Raw genomic sequence first — 16,730 nt, 5'->3', positions numbered from 1 at the left:
TTAAGTCGATGACGCCATTAATGTACTTTACCACAGAAGTAACGACCAATATCAACCTACGTTTCTCGAGTGACAGCAAAGACATAACCAGCAACTTACTTCCATGAAGAGGTAAAGAGACACGACCCAACCTAAATTCTTAGAACAAAAAGCAGAAATTGTTTCTGCAAAGATTCGAAGGTGATCACATAGCAACAGCTTCTACAGAGCTACTTTTTGTATCTTTTCAACAATCTACTCTTAGTACTTTTTATCAGAAAATGGCACCTTTCAGAGTTTTATAAAATGAGGGAACCAAAACCTTTATGTCCATGAGGAATTGATCCAGATCAACATCCGCTTCTAATCTTTTAAATAGGGTGAAGTTACTAAGCGTATGCATTGGCTGACTAAGGATAGAATGGGATGGGCTAGGCAGAGTAGGCTCGACGGCCGTACTGAATTGTATTGATGCGTTAAGTGATAATGAGATAATGAGTTCTCCCAGGTAAGACGAAAGGCGACCAGGAACAAACCGAGACATCTAGCTTGTTAGAGAACATGAGGTGCAAAGTCGGATTTTTTACATTAGGAATATCAGTTGCCTGTAAAAGGCTCAGCTTACGAGAGAAATTCTTTAAATCTACCGGGAATTCCATTAGCTCTCAGCCACGCAATATCAACGTTAGGTCGCCAAGAAACGTTTGGCAAATTTAAGTCGCTAAGCACAATAATGACATTCGGTGACTTCATACTATTCATCACTTCACAAGTAGGTGAGGCACGTTTATTGCAAACGTGAATTTTCGAATTAAGAGAAATATATCTTTTTTCTTAGTGTTATTCTGCAGAGAAGTTCTGAACCTATCATCCACCAGAAGAAAGATTGACATTTCGCTTTGTAGTAGAGATCGATTCAAGGATGTCCATGAAGATTCCACATTTATTGGTAACAGACTTCCAGAGAGGGAATCTATTTTGTCAAAAATATTACGGGGTTTTTGGTAATAAAAGGAGTAGCTTTCAGAGATAGTATCACTGAAAGATATAATCTTCTGGAAAGAGGAAAAATTCTTTATCTTCATCTTAATTAACTCCATAGCAGCATAAAAAAAACCGTTTCGGGGACGGGTCATTCAACAGAAATAACATAGAGGATATATTGAGCGGTAAAGTCCATTACAATGTTTTAACATTCTATTTTCAAATGGTTGTGTACGTTTCTCATATTTTAGAAAATTGTAATATGTAATATATGCAAACTCGATCTAGGACCTCACCAAAAAAGGAAGGAAGGATGGAAGGTTGTAGGAAGTGCACAATTGAGAAAAGAAAATTACTAGCAATATATTATGGCATCGCCTTTAATTAATTAAAAAAATAAATCCGATAGGGATCAATTTTTTACCATCCAAAAAATAGATCTAATAAATCTATTTATTGATTTGTAAGCAATTGCATCTGTTTTTCATTCGAATTCGCTGTACCACCCATTGATTTATAGACAATTGCATCTGTTTTTTATTCAAATTCACTATCCCACTCATTGATTTGTAAATAATTGTACTGTTTAGTGATGATAGTTTGATTTATTTGTACAAAGCACTAAAGACTACAAACCTACCTAGTTGTTATCGCTTCGACAGTTAAATCGTATGGTATATGAATTTATACAAGTGCACGTTTTTTCAACAAACAGCTGTTTTGAGCTGTATTATTTATAAACAACTTAAAAGATGGCAGATTAACGATAAATTTACTGCCGTAATTATTAAGTAAGCGAAAGAAGTAATGGCATACTAAATTGAAGTGGAAGAAATCAAAAATCGAGAACACAAGGTGAACTCTTCTTTAACGAAAAAAGATAGAGCAAAAAACAAATTGACCTGCTTTAAAAACGCATTACAAGTAATTAACACGAACCTTCTGGTCTTCTTAGTGTATATATTTGAATTTCAATAGAGGAATCAATCAGTCTACGTAGCTAAGTTTATCTTGCGATTAATGCTTCTTTAAAACTTCTAGCAAGTGGCAATTTAAACACCATCCCTTTGAAAATCATCCAATACATGCCCACGAAACAGCCAAAACAGATAGGCAGATAGATGACATCTATGTATGCAATAACAAGATCGTTTCGCCTTATTGTTTACTTAGTTGATTCAGCTAAGCTCGCTTAAAAAATTAAAGAGCATTGTTTAATATGAATCAATGATTTATTGTATACAAGTGTCAATTATGCACCCACGAAAGTCGGGGACGTCTTTGTTTGAATGAACACTACCTACTAGAGCATAACCTAACATATGTTCATATGTTTTTCGTATGTTTCTTTCTTACTTCCTTTTGGATTCATATGTTCTTCATATGTTTCTTTCCTATCTCCTTTTGAATTCATATGTTTTTCGTATATATCTCTCATACCTCTTTTGAATTCATATGTTTTTCGTATATTTCTTTCGTACCTCTTTTCTGCAGAACTACTACAACCAAAACACTTATCATCAATACAGGCTCACTCCTTCAATTATTCTCAACTGGAAACAAATGGAGATTACCTTTTTTAATATTTTCCAGTCAAGCGTTTGTGAGCCATTGAAACAAAACCATGACTCAAAATAATTGCCAAGCAAAACGTGCAATGGAGTTATATGGCATGCCACGGGAGAATCTATTGCCTAAAGTAAAAGATCTTTCAACTGATGAGTTGGAAATACATGGTATTAATATAAAAGGATTTCTATTCGATCTTGAAAATTGTCGTTCCAGCAAACCGTATTATACGGCTAACAGTACTTTTGAATCTATCGAATTTATACCTTGGGCACTCTGAAGAGACCTCAGTATAATAGTTAACATGCGTCATGAGGAGTGAATGTGGAATAGTATGTTTAACCTGTATGGTTAGGTATGCGTTTAGATTGTACCGTTTGCGGAGAAGAGACGTTTTTTTTTTGCTGGAGGTAGTTGTGGTGGTGATGGTAGAGGTGGCCGAGCTGGTGATAGACGTCGATTAAATGTCCTGCGGAATGTGTCTAAGTTTTTGTACATACATTTTTATATAGTTTCATTTATTTTCTATTAATTTAATCCTATCTATTTAATTTAATTTAAACTTAATATATAAATTTTTTTTTTTTCTTGTAGTACGCTGGCCGTCATTTCTTGATTTCTTCCGAAATTTTAGATATACATAGGTCAGACGATGGATTCTTTTCCGCTCAAGAGGATAAAAATTACTTAGTTAAAACATCAAGTAGAACTCAAATAACGACGCTTACTAAAGTACAAACACCTTTGTCCCATTGTAATGGTGACATTGAAGAAATCCAACAAATCTTAATTACGGATTTCAAAACCCTGCTCCCAATAATCTGTGCGAAGCGCGAGATTTACAAAACCGTGGATATTTAGTGTTATACGTTTGCAAATGGCAGGATCAGCAAAACAATTTGTTTACATGTTTTTCAAGATTTTTATGAACATCTCTTACACAGCTACGACATAAATGAATGAATGGTAATACACTTAATTCTACATATTATAAATTTAAACTGCTTTCCCTCTATCTTTAGTTTTATTTCTATCTATTTTCAGAGGTCCTAGAGACCGCACAGTGGAAGACATCACAAGATGTTCAAAATTATGCGAAAATCGAACGCCAGGTCTCTAAAAATTGAATAAAGTTAGTCAGGAGACGTTCAAGGGGAGATAAATGCTCTTTTTTTATACATTTACATATATAAGATTATGTATTATTTAAAACCACTTGTACGAATATATACGAAGAATTAACACAAAATGTTCAAAAATATACGAAAATCGAACGCCAGGTCTCTAAAAGTTGAATAAAACTAGTCAGGAAACTTTAACAAAATGTTCAAAATACTGAGAACATATACGCCATTTTCTCTAAAGGCATTATTGAAAAAAGTAAACAAACATATACGCTCACTAAGGCTTTGTTCACTGTCAGGGCTTTTTTGTGACTTCTTATTAGTCGTGAGTTTGATAATATTGATTCTCTGCATCTCTTTTATTTATTAGAAGTAGAGATGACCTGCTGTCAGAAAAAATAACAAACCTTCTGATACCATCGGAGATAGAAACCTTAATAGCATGTCGAATGGCGAGCAACTCAATAAAAGTTGAGGAAAGTTCCTTCGCCACTGACTCGATGTACTGTTTTAGATAGATGTTTCACGACCAAGAAGCCAGATACATTATATCCGACGGAACCGTCAGTGGCATATATATCTCTGAAAATTACCAGAAACAAGTGTACAAGTGTCTGAAAATTACCAGAAACAAGTGTGCAAGTGTCTCAGAATTACCAGAAACAAGTACATTTTTAACATGACGAATTTAAATTTCAAGTTAACAATAACTAGAACTATATACTAAACCTTATAGACTAAATGTTATCCGCACCGCATCAAATTTATATCTGACTAAAGATTTGTATGCAGTGAAAGCATTTTTGGGAGGCAAGCCTAACTGATTGTTAGTCATGAGTTTGATAATATTACATCCAAATCGACGGTCTTTGAAGACTTTCTCATAATCCCCACAAACAGTTACACTATTATTTACAATTCTGCCAAGAAATCGAAGAGATTTCACCTGATTAACTTTAGTTCTTTTGATTTAATTCACGTTTAGAACATTTAACAAAATAAATTGTATTTGCTTTACTAGGATCAAAAAATAGATTAGCTTTTATCGAGAGATTATTCACGGCCATTGAAAACGTTGAATTCGCAGATACAATGTTTGAAAATGTGAGTTTTGATAAGTGAGTTTGCATATTGAAAAATATGAGTTTTGCCATATTGGAGGTCACGCAAATTATCTGATTCTAGATTGAAGACTATGGGGCTCAAGCAACTGCCTTGTGAAATACCACCGTCTACTCCATTACCAATACATGTTTGGATAAAAAAGTTAGTATTCACAAACGTATTTGAAGGGGAATTGAAAAGTTTAAGGGAATTCTACTAGGCTTAATTAAGTTGCCACAATCATAGGCTTTGCTGATGTCGAACATCAAATCAATGGGTGGTGTACGAGTTCGAAATATTTACTTGAACTAATTGATGGAATCGTTCTTTTCTCCAGCATTTTCCATTTCAGAATTTGATGAGTCTTCAAAAATAACGTTACATTACATATATTACACATTAAATTAATTAGCTCGTACTTACCATCATCAATGTCAACATCTATATCCTTGAAAAACTTTACGTCTACTTCAGAGAAAGCAAGCGAATCAAATTTTTTCCACTTTTATTCAGAAATCAATATAGTATATATTACCAAATTTCGTGGCGAGATATTAAAAATTTTCAAATTTTATGCCCTGTTATATACAACATTTATGGGAGTATATTTAATGCCCGTCGTCTGGTGTCTGTTTATGTCTTATTATGTTGAATTCACCGGTCGCAAAGTATAACGAACTTTGATAAACCGACGTACTTTAGGCCGATGTTGCACACTATTGAAAATAAAAATTCCACAATGAAAAATCTTTATATATTGAACACATCCATAGAAGCAGAAAATGTTTCTGAATCAAGCGCTATAACAAAAGTATGAAATCCTTCCGGGTTTTGCTTACATTTGCACAAACTGGATACATCCCTGTTGCAATTAATTTGGGATGTGCATATTTTTTGTTTTTTGGATATGGTGTTAAAATGAACTAAGTGAATAAGACTTGTGACTTAAAAAACTAATGATTATTTATTTATTTATTTATTTTAATTCTACTTATACATGAAACTCAACTAAACAAATAACAGTCGAGCTCAACTGGCTCTTAATGCAAAACTTATATTAATTAATAATAAAACTTAGTATAAGTACAATAACAACAAATAAGAAGGAAAAAAACAGAAAAAGAAAAAAAGCATGTACACAATCAGCATAGAGCGACACTTACAATCGGTACAGGATCAAATTGCAAATGAACCCCTAAGTCATCGCAAACATGCACAAGTCTGGCAACCGATAATAATTAACAATAATTCATTTTCGAATCGTAACGAATTTTTAAGGATAAAACCTAGTTTAAGTACGACATAGGTGAATCACGCGTATTAAGTAATGTTGCTTTAATGGAATTTAAAGAGTCCGATAACGAGAATAAGTGATAGACGTCATTTAGGTCTCTGCAAACGACACGGAGCGGATTAAACAACTAATAATTATATTTACACTGACTAAGCTTCACCAAGATAAAGTGCCTAGAGAAGCGGTTAGGGACACTAAAGCTTATTTCACCAAGTAATGAAGGCGAGTCAAAAACGTTTATTACTTTGATTACAAAGGAAACGCCAAGAACAAACTACGTCTCTCAAGAGACGGTAAAGACAGCAGAAGCAACCTATTTTCGTAGGGAGGAAGAGAGGCAATCGGATCCCAACCCAAATTTCTAAGGACAAACAGCAAGAATTGCTTTTGAACAGATTCAATTGTGTCTACATAGCACCTATATGAAGGAGACCATACAACAGAGGCATACTCGAGTATGGGTCTAATTAAGCACATGAACAGCGTTTTCGTAATGTAGGGATCATCAAGCTCTTTGGACCACCTTTTTATAAAACCAAGCGCGGACCTAGCTTACTCAGATTTAGTTTCAGAAGGTTCACAGAGCACCATGCAACAAAATTAATCAAATCACCTTGAAGCTGATGTGATTGCGATTCAACAGAGAATGAAGAAAACAGTTTCACATCATCAGCATACATTAAGATCTGGCTGGAATTGACCACCGATGGGAGATCGTTAATGTATAAACTAAATAAAATGGGACCTAAGGGGCTACCTTGAGGTACGTCAGATATAACGGGGAATTCATCCGATGTGATAAAGTTGAACAAAACACTGAAGGATCTATTGTACAGATAAGAGCTTGTCCATTTCACTAAATAGAAAGGCAAGCCAGAGGCTTGGAGTTTAAAGATAAGTAAGTTATGGTTAACCATATCAAATGCTTTGCTTAAATCAGTGTATATAAAATCAGTGCGAGAGCCGCTAGAAAAAGCTTTGTAAACATGACAAATAGACTCTAACAAATTGGTGCTTTCCGAAAGTCATGCTGGTATGGAGAAATATACGAATTAATGGCAACGGCCAAATGCTGAGTCACAATTCGCTCGAACACCTTAGACACTCAAATTGGCTATGCCCTTGTAGTTTTCAACTAGTTGTATACTTCCACTTTTGTTAATAGGAATAAGGGCAGTACCCTGCTAACAAAAAGGGAGAACACCTAAATCCAAGGAATGGTTAAAAAATTCTGAGATAACGCCACTTAACTCGACAGCGCAAGATTTAAGTACACATGATGGAATTCCATCAGGTCCAGACGCACAACTATATTTTAGAGAGCTCAACCCTTTAAAAACGTCATCTTCAGAAATAACCGAACTGGGAATTGAAACCAAATTAGTTGTAGGATATGGGTAGATTGCTGATAAATCGAAATTAGCAGTCAAAAAGTTTCTTAGTATTCAGCAAATAGATTTAAGATTTCAAAATCATCCGAGGAACCAGAGCTATTAGAGGAAACATGAGAGAGGTATGTGGAAATTTTTCTTTTAGAGTTAACAAATTTAAAAAAGTATTTAGGTTTAGCAAACAGAGAGGATTTAATGAACTGAAGGTATCTGCAGTAATAATGGTGGTTGAGGGAGTTAAATTTATGCCTCGCCACTGAGTAAGCGAAAGAGTCGACCGCAGAGCCACTTTTCGAATATTTTTTGAATAGTAAGCTTTTTTTATTCTTGCAATATTTAATTGTTTTGTTAAACCAAGAGGGACACCTGCTTCGAGGTCGGCACTGTTTGATCGGAACAGATGCAGCAATAGCTAGATTTAATTTATTTATTTATTTATTTATTTATTCCACTTATACAAGAAACTCAACTAAAACAAAATGGCAGTCGAGTTCAATTGACTCTTAAGTAAATCTTAAAATTATTTAATAATAAAACTTAGTATAAGTACAATAAAACAAATAAGGAGGAAAAAAAAAGAAAGAAAAAAAAAAAAAAGCATGTACACAATTAGCATAGAGCCACGCCCACAACTGATACAGGACCAAATTGCAAGTGAACCCCTAAGCCATCGCAAACATGCATAAGCTTGGCAACCGATAATTGTTAACAACAAATTAATTTTCGACTCATAATGACAAAATCTAAGGTTAAATCAGTTTAAGTACGACATAGGTAAATCGCGCTTGTTGAGCAATATTGCTTTAATAGACTTTAAAGAGTCCGTTAATGAGAATAGATGATAGACATCATTTAGGTTCTTGCAAACAACTCTGAGCGGGTTAAACAGTTCAAAGTTATATTTGCATTGACTAAGCTTTATCAACATAAAGTACCTAGAGAAGCGGTTAGGGACATTAAAGCAAATCTCACGAAGTAATGCGGGCGAATCAATTGCACCATTTATTAATTTGATTAGGAAGGAAACCCCAAGAACAAATCTACGTTTCTCGAGTGACGGTAAGGATAACAGAAGCAACCTATTTTCATAGGGTGGAAGAGGGGAAATCGGGTCCCAACCCAAATTCCTAAGTGCAAACAGCAAGAATTGCTTTTGTATAGATTCAATTGAACCAACGTAGCATCTATATGAAGGAGACCACACAACAGAGGCATACTCAAGAATAGGTCTAACCAAACACGTGTAAAGCCTTTTAGTAATATAAGAATCATCAAGCTCTTTGGTACACCTCTTTATAAAACCAAGAGCGGACCTAGCTTTGCTTAACGAGGACTCAATATGCAAATTGAAACGTAACCTATAATCGAATAGAACGCCTAAATCAATGAACGAATCGACGTCTTCCAACCTGTGCGAACCAATGAAGTATTGGGTACTAAACGACTTCCTTCTTAAGAAAGAAAGCTTCTTACATTTATTTAGATTTAGCTTCAGAAGATTGAGGGAGCACCATGCAACCAAATTGTTCAAATCACTTTGAAGATGATGTGATTGCGATTCTACGGAAAAAGAAGTAAACAGTTTCACATCATCAGCATACATTAAAATCTTACTGAATTTAATCACGGAAGGCAAATCATTGATGTAAAGATTAAATAAAATAGGTCCCAAGTGGCTACCTTGAGGTACGCCAGACGTTACGGGAAATTCATCCGAGGTAATGAGGTTAAACAAAACCCTGAATGATCTACCATACAGATAAGAGCTTAACCATTCAACTAAGAAGAGAGGAAAGCCAGAGGTCTGGATTTTAAATCTAAGAAGTCTATGATTAACCATATCAAACGCCTTGCTAAAGTCAGTGTAAATGACATCAGTGCGAGAACCACTAGAAAAAGCCTTGAAAACATGAGAAGTAAACTCCAACAGATTGGTCACCGTAGATCTTCCCTTTCGAAAACCATGCTGGAAAGGAGAAATATACAATTTCATGGAAAAGGCTATATGCTGAGCCACAATTCGCTCGAACAGTTTAGGTAAGACACTCAACTTGGCGATGCCTCTGTAGTTCTCTACAAGTTGCCTACTACCACTTTTGTGAATAGGAATAAGGAAAGAAGTCTTCCAACACAAAGGGAAAACACCTAAATTCAAAGACTTATTAAAAATCTTTGAGATAACATCACAAAGCTCGCCAGCACAAGATATAAGTACACATGAGGGGATGCCATCGGGTCCAGGCGAACAATTATATTTCAGAGAGTTCAATCCTTCAAAAACGTCATCTTCCGATATAACAAAGTTAGGAATTGAAACCGCATTAGAAATCGAATATGGATAATTTTCCGATAAATCAAAATTGGCAGTTGAAAAGTTCTGTCGGAAGTATTCCGCAAATAGATTTGAGGATTCAAAATCATCCGAGGACTCGGAGCCATTAAAAGACACAAACGACGGGTTTAATGTATTGTAGAACGATGACATTAAGCTTTCAATACTTCCGGTTGAGAAATCAAGCGTCATAAGTGAAAGACGATGTTTTAGCAATACAATATTGATATTATGAAAATCATAATATTTATTTAAAAAAGTTTGATTTGGCACATTAAAACAGTTCAACGAACCATCATTCATATGATGAAAGGAAATGCACATTGATGGATGATAAGGATCCTCAGGTAAACTAAAAGGTGGACAACGATTTACGTTAATCTCGGGAAAATTGGCAAAGCAGAGATCAAGCAGTCTACCATTACAATTAGGGGTACGATTATATTAAACCAAATTAAGATCAAACAATTCATTAAAGAACACACCAGACGTTGAAGTAGGAATCAAACAGCTAGAATTATCATTGTTACACTAAATGACTTGAGGCAAATTGAAGTCTCCCAACGCAACTACCAAATCGGTGGGTCTAGACCGCTTGGCCACTTCACAAATGAGGACAGCATGTTTGTTATAAATGGAGATATCAGAATTTGGGGGAATATAGGAGCAGGTTATAAATAGATGTTTATTAGGCATTTTTCACCTTCAATGTTTCAGGTGCCAGTCTTGACACAAATATTGCTTTTCTGGGAGGAACTGCCTTCAAGCAAATGTCATGACTTAGAACAGGAGGGGGGTTCACGGTAGGAGAGTTTAGAGTTGGGGAGAATATAGATGGGGTTATCGCCCTTGCACCGGCAGCTTGTGAGACTTACCCAGTCCGGTGACCAGCGTTCACATGCGAACAGCCACTTTCAAGAAATATATATCAATAACAAAAAGACTGCGGCCACGATATGTTGAGGCCAATATGTTAAAAGAAATAGTAGCGGCAGCTTTTGCTTAGACGTCAGATATAAAGATGCACTGTGCGTTGTATCAAAAGCGCAATTTGGTGAATCGGTATGACTTAACTGCAATCATAATGTGTGTGAGAGATGTGAATGGTTATTCAATACTTCACCAAGTTTGACAACTTACCATTTCTGAACTACTATTACTTAACTCAGGATCGGCGTCCTGATTGGAAAGGCCATCATCAGTGTCTGGCGGCATCTCAATGTCGCGTTGAAGAGCTGCACGAGACTGAGATCTAATACGCAAAGCCATTATTATGAATGATAATCTTAGCTTTCAGTGGTCGCAGATTTTTCCAAAGTTGTGCTCCTATCTGCAATGCTTATATAAATTACTCTTGGCTTTAAAAGCAATGTCACATATACCACAAGGGAACGGACGTTCGTTCGTATGAACCCTTATATGTTTTTGCAGCACCGAAGGTTTTATACAGCTCATACTGTAATAATACATGGCGTCCAATACTACAAGCGCTGATAGTCACTGAGTCACTAGAGTATTGAGTTCGTTACAAACTTCGGCAGTCTGTTATTTGACGTATTGCTCTTCGCTGCCTGTTCAGTACTAGGTTGATTTTATGATTTGTTGACGAAACCATTTGTTAACGTGGACGGATGAGCCAGCGTTATCCCCGGATCAAATGGGTTATTTGTTGAAATACGATTCGATACATGGACGTTTAAATGTAGAGATTGAAAGTGGCAGGGGTTGTTTAGTGGTTAATGATAAAAAGACTATATTAACGAAAGAGAGGGATCCGAAGAAAACAAGATGGGCAGACGCGCTTAAATCAAATCAGAAAGTGATCGATCAGAATAATAAAAGTGGACCTATCTCAAGTTCTTCTGAGTGTTGCGCACATCCGTACAAACTTAATAAACTCTTGTACCTTAAATCCTGTTTGGTATAAAAATAGATCTAATACTCTGGAACTGGATTAAAAATTTCGGGTGTAAAAAATCGAACATTAAAAAATAGAAATCGTCTGTACAAAGACAGCAGGTTTAACGCAAATATTTTTCCTTAGGAAACCTTTCATTCAATCTGAATCGACTTAGCTAGGACAGAAAGAAAAATAATTGCATAGTTTAGACTCCGAGAAATTGTAAATATGCAAAAGCAGACTTGATTGTATGTGATTAATTTATGAGCACAGTCAAGTTTTACAGTAGATGCGATATGCGCAAAAATTCGTTGCAGTCGAAATCTGTATATGTACGAAATGTTTGATATATAATCAGTACGAAGTCTTGATTTGAGCTGTTGGGATATCTTAGAGCGAATACAAAAGTCTTACTATAATTATTAATCTTTTTGTCTAGTGATCGTTTTGTTTTTAAATCTTCTTCAAATGTATTGCCAACTTATGATATACCAATCATACCAGACTTGGCTGATTTTAAGGATAACATATTACTCAATGAAATCCTCGAAACACCTTCGTAGGGTTTTCTTTCAATTTGCATCAAAAATGTTTTAGTTATTGCTCGTTTTTTAATTTATAGTTTCACTTGACTGGGCCGTTACTTTTAAAGAATTAAACTCGGATATTAATGCAAAAATCGTACCGCAATGTGGAAGGTGCAGATTTATCAATACTAACAAAGTGTTTGTAAGCACCAGAGAATTAGGACGAGCCAGCTTTGGGAGTGGGAGAAATTATTCACCGATGTGGTAGTCGAAATTAATGCTGATAAGTCTATGTCATCAAAACCATCACCACTACCAGTGGTGTTAACCTAGGAAATGATACGTGACTTAAGTGAAGCATTTTCTTTTTTTAGAAAAGCTTATGTTGAATGAACGATTGTCAAAACGAGTGAAAGGAGGCCTATTGCAAGAAGAATAAACTTTACAAAGTGTTTTGCAGTTTCAGAAAATCATTTCGAGTTTTTTAATAACGTTAACATTTGCTAGACAATATTACAAGAGGATATCGATGAGGCCCTTCACGAGACGTGTCGTAATTTAATCTAAACGAATTTGTTGCTTAAACTCTTAATATTTCTTGCATTTTCTATAAAAAAAAGACTAAAATAACGCGAAAATTTTCTGTGACAATATATGTTTTGCCACGTTCCTCGATATTTGTGCTCAACATTTGCGGAAAGTTTAATTTTTTTTATATCTTCAACAAGGGAAATATAGTACAAGTTAAAATAAAAGCCCGCCTACAATTTAATTATTTCACAACCTCATGGTTTTTCGATTTTTTTTTTGTAAGATTGACTGGACTCAATCAATAAAAGATATGTTCATAGAGTAAAGCATGCATCAAAATCACTGAAGACGTCAGTAGACTGTGCAGATGTAAAAGTAGTGTTGTAAACTTTGGTTGAAAAAGAATGGTTAAGAGAGTTGAACTTAAAAAAAAAACAATTATCGTGAATTAAAAACAAAAATTTGTTAATAAAGCAAGTTTCTCTCAGGAATTAAAGGAGGTCTCTGATAAAGGTTTGAAGTTAAATGTGGTATTTATATTATAAAAAGGGCGATTGGATTTGGCATGCGCAATATCTTTAAATTCACAATTTAGTTGTTGAAAGATGTGGAATGCGAATTCCCCGTATTGCTTCCTTGGGAGTATATTTGATGGACGAAATTGTATCATCAACTTCAACATTTTTCGTATGAAAGTCGGCCTTTTAATTTAAAAAAAAACCGCTGTGACCAGGTATCCAAACAAGGTGATCTCCACTTGAGATTTGTATAATATTCTGTGTATATTGAACATATATTGATTATCTGCATCTCTTTTATTTATTAGAAGCAGAGCTGAGTTACTATCAGAAAAAACGAGGAAAGTTTTATGACGATTCATTATAGCTGCATTTACAGCATGTCTGATGGCAACCAATTCAATAAAAGTCGAAGAAAGTTCCTCCATTACTCCGACTTTATGCACTGTTTTAGATAGACGCTCCCTACCGCGAAGCTAGATACTGCATTAAGTCCGACCGAAACGTCAGTAGCGTATATATCATAGCCGTTGTTGTAACAAAGAAGTTTTTCTTGAGATAAGACCCTCGCTCCCATCGCAGGGCTGGTAAGTTTTACTGTCCAATCCTTTTTCTCTTGTAGCAAGTACTTTGTTATTCTGCTTTTAGTACGATAGGGATGCTGTACGCTATAAGTGAGAGTAGAATGGAATGGTACATCACATCCGAAATAATGACTGGCTTACTTCGAATATGATCAACTAAGCGATTGGCAACGCCAATTCAATTTCGAAAAGAGTCATAGCGGAGAAGAAGATTGCACATCCTCTTCCTCCTGAATCTATCCACCGACTAGGCAACACTAAATAAAGTTGACAACCACTGACGATAGGTTATTTAAGTTAAGGCATTGAAATTTTAAGTTATTTAGTCTCTAGGTTCTTTATGGGCAATTGCACCATTTTCTTTATTATTCGAATTATGTACTTTAGTTAAAGTCATAAGTTGATTAATAAGAGGAAATTAAATTATAACCTCAACCGATATTAGAATTTTTATTCAAATGAGAAATATAAATATTAAAGACAAGGACGACTAGAATAGCCTTCGAGGCATGTCCTGGCAACAGAATTGAAAATAATTTTCGCAAATAGGAAAAATTATAATTCTCACGGTCTTTCTGGTCCCCTCTTAGTTAAAAAGTTTACCCTTTTTTTGACTTTTATGCTAAATTGTCCAGGAAACTATACCATTTCGCTTTGTTTTCTCAGCTTTGCCATAACTTGACTGTCGGAGTTAATGCGGGTGGGATGCTTCAGCATTCAAGAACATGTTTAAAGATAGGATAATCTGCTGTTGGAAATATGGAAAGAGTATATCCCGTAGGTGTGGCTCTTTGAAATCTTGGGCTGAATATATCGTTCCCAGTTTCGCAAATCTTCAATTTTAAGGCTTTAGTGTACTATTTATGTACTACTCAGTTTCGAAAACTATACATTGACCGGCACTTCCATTGAGTCCCTAAGATATCTCACTCAAACAAATATCTCTCTCTCTTTATAGTTATAATAAGAGGTGGTATGCCAAAAAGCACTTTCAATGCATACAAGGACCAAGACAGTATAGCCCCAGTCAGTCCTGTAAATGCGGCGCGCTGAGTTCTGTGTAACTCTTTTAGTGTGTGGTTTTTTTGTGTTCATGCAATTTAGAGCCTTATCACTCAGGTGTTTTACCCAGTGTTCTGAGTTATCAGCGGCAGGCTTTACTCAGCCGTTTTTTGCATATTGGCCATTCAGTAGTTCCCAAAGAGATTCTCTGGCCTTTCAGTAGTTCTAGAGAGATTCTCTGCAAAGTTCTTGCAAATCCTTCAATCGATCCTACCTGTGCTACGTGAATAGTTCCCGCTATCTAATAATTGGGCAACGTTAATTAATATCTAAAACTTAGGTGATAGGAGGTAGCCTACTTAGAACTTTAGCTGTAGACGGCGAAAGATGCGATATCTTATTTAAAAGAGTACGAGGAAAGTAGTTATTCAACTTTTGATGAGATATAATAAACTATGAAATTTTAATATACATTTGTTATATATTTTTGTTGAATATTTCAGCCATAATTACACAAGTAAATACGCTAAACTAAAAACAAGTAAACACGCTATAGTGTGTCACGGCGTACTATTAAACAGACTTTTTAGAGAAAGCGTTCATATAGCCTGTGGTCTGAAAGTCGAACTCACCGTATGTCTTCGTGCCAAAACACGTCAGTATATCGGATTTCATCAAAATATCCCAAATGTTGTGGTGTGCAGGTTGGTCATAAGACAACAAAATATACAGGCGGACAGGCACGGTGTAACGCCCGCGTATATACATATAGGGGTTTCTGTCGGTCGGCTTTTTCTCTGCAGTCTCGTACCGAATCACAATTATGTCAAGTGTGTTTGAACGGAGAAATTGATTAATTTTTTTTCCATTTAAAAAATACAAAAGTTTTGAATTACCAAAGAAGGTCGGAGACAAGATAAGGAGTGTTTCGGTAAAGGGCTCTGAAAGTAATCCAAAGTCATAACTACGAAATTTTCTTTTAACGACCGCCCGTGCAATTTGTAAAACGGAGATTTTATTTACTTATATACAAACTTATATAAACTTGCAATAACTTACAGAGGCTTTTAAATGTGCTATAAATTCTTGGTAATTTACTGTAATTTTATGCTCTGTTTATGCACAAAAGTAATAAGAAGCGATTATCGATAGAAAGATATAAACATCAAGAAATGGTTTTTAAAGCTAGTTTTGCAAAAAAGAAATAAACGAAAAAAGAAGCCAACAGTCTGAAATGCATGTTTTTTGCTGCACCTCGAAGGGAATACAAGCGGCAATTTAGCAAGGAAAACGTCATAAAGAAGAGCATCACACCAAATAAGAAATGCATCGAAAGGAAGAATTAATTAAAATTAAACGAAAATTAAAAAAATAAATAAATAAATAAGAAAAAAAGTATATTATTTTATACTAGGCTTAAGAAATAAAAAAAAAAAAAAAAAAATGGCATAATAATAAGAAAAAGAAATTGATGTCTATTATGACATTTGTGAAGTAGAAGAATAAGTTTCGCAAGGATGAGGTGAGTGAATATGTGTGTGTGTGGGGATGTAACCACGGACGGTGACTTAATGAACCGACAAGTACATAGACACAGACCAAGGGATAGGAGAACAAAGCTGATCAAGACTAAACCTGATAGGTTGAAGAAATAGTTATAATTTATTATTGTAAATATAGCTGGGCTAGCCAGGCGACATAAAGTACAGCTACAGGTCTATATAAATACATCACAACGCTTAAATCAAATGAAGGTGATAAGAGATGGACTTATCTCAAGGTCTTATGGGTCTTGTGTACATACGTACCAACTGGCGACCAGTATTACACTAATGACTTAACATTAAAACTTTTTCTTAGTGCACGAGAAAAAGAGGAAAGGTGAGTATGA

At 35.2% G+C, this 16,730-nt stretch overlaps 2 long non-coding RNA genes across 2 annotated transcripts; both read left to right on the top strand.

The window, feature by feature from the left end:
- Positions 1 to 2,475: 2,475 nt before the first annotated feature.
- Positions 2,476 to 3,678, top strand: LOC119641867. Its single transcript, XR_005247903.1, has 3 exons — positions 2,476 to 3,024; positions 3,127 to 3,498; positions 3,577 to 3,678. It is a non-coding gene; the product is annotated as an uncharacterized LOC119641867 (long non-coding RNA).
- Positions 3,679 to 10,835: 7,157 nt separating this feature from the next.
- LOC119641866 lies at positions 10,836 to 16,149 on the top strand. The gene is made up of 3 exons (XR_005247902.1): positions 10,836 to 13,481; positions 13,562 to 13,840; positions 13,902 to 16,149. It is a non-coding gene; the product is annotated as an uncharacterized LOC119641866 (long non-coding RNA).
- Positions 16,150 to 16,730: the final 581 nt, after the last annotated feature.

This window comes from Glossina fuscipes, unplaced genomic scaffold (genome assembly GCF_014805625.2).
Source record: "Glossina fuscipes isolate IAEA_lab_2018 unplaced genomic scaffold, Yale_Gfus_2 183, whole genome shotgun sequence".
Classification (NCBI taxonomy): domain Eukaryota; kingdom Metazoa; phylum Arthropoda; class Insecta; order Diptera; family Glossinidae; genus Glossina; species Glossina fuscipes.
The sequence above is the reverse complement of the archived record's forward strand: the minus strand, read 5'-3'. Positions and strand labels throughout refer to the sequence as shown.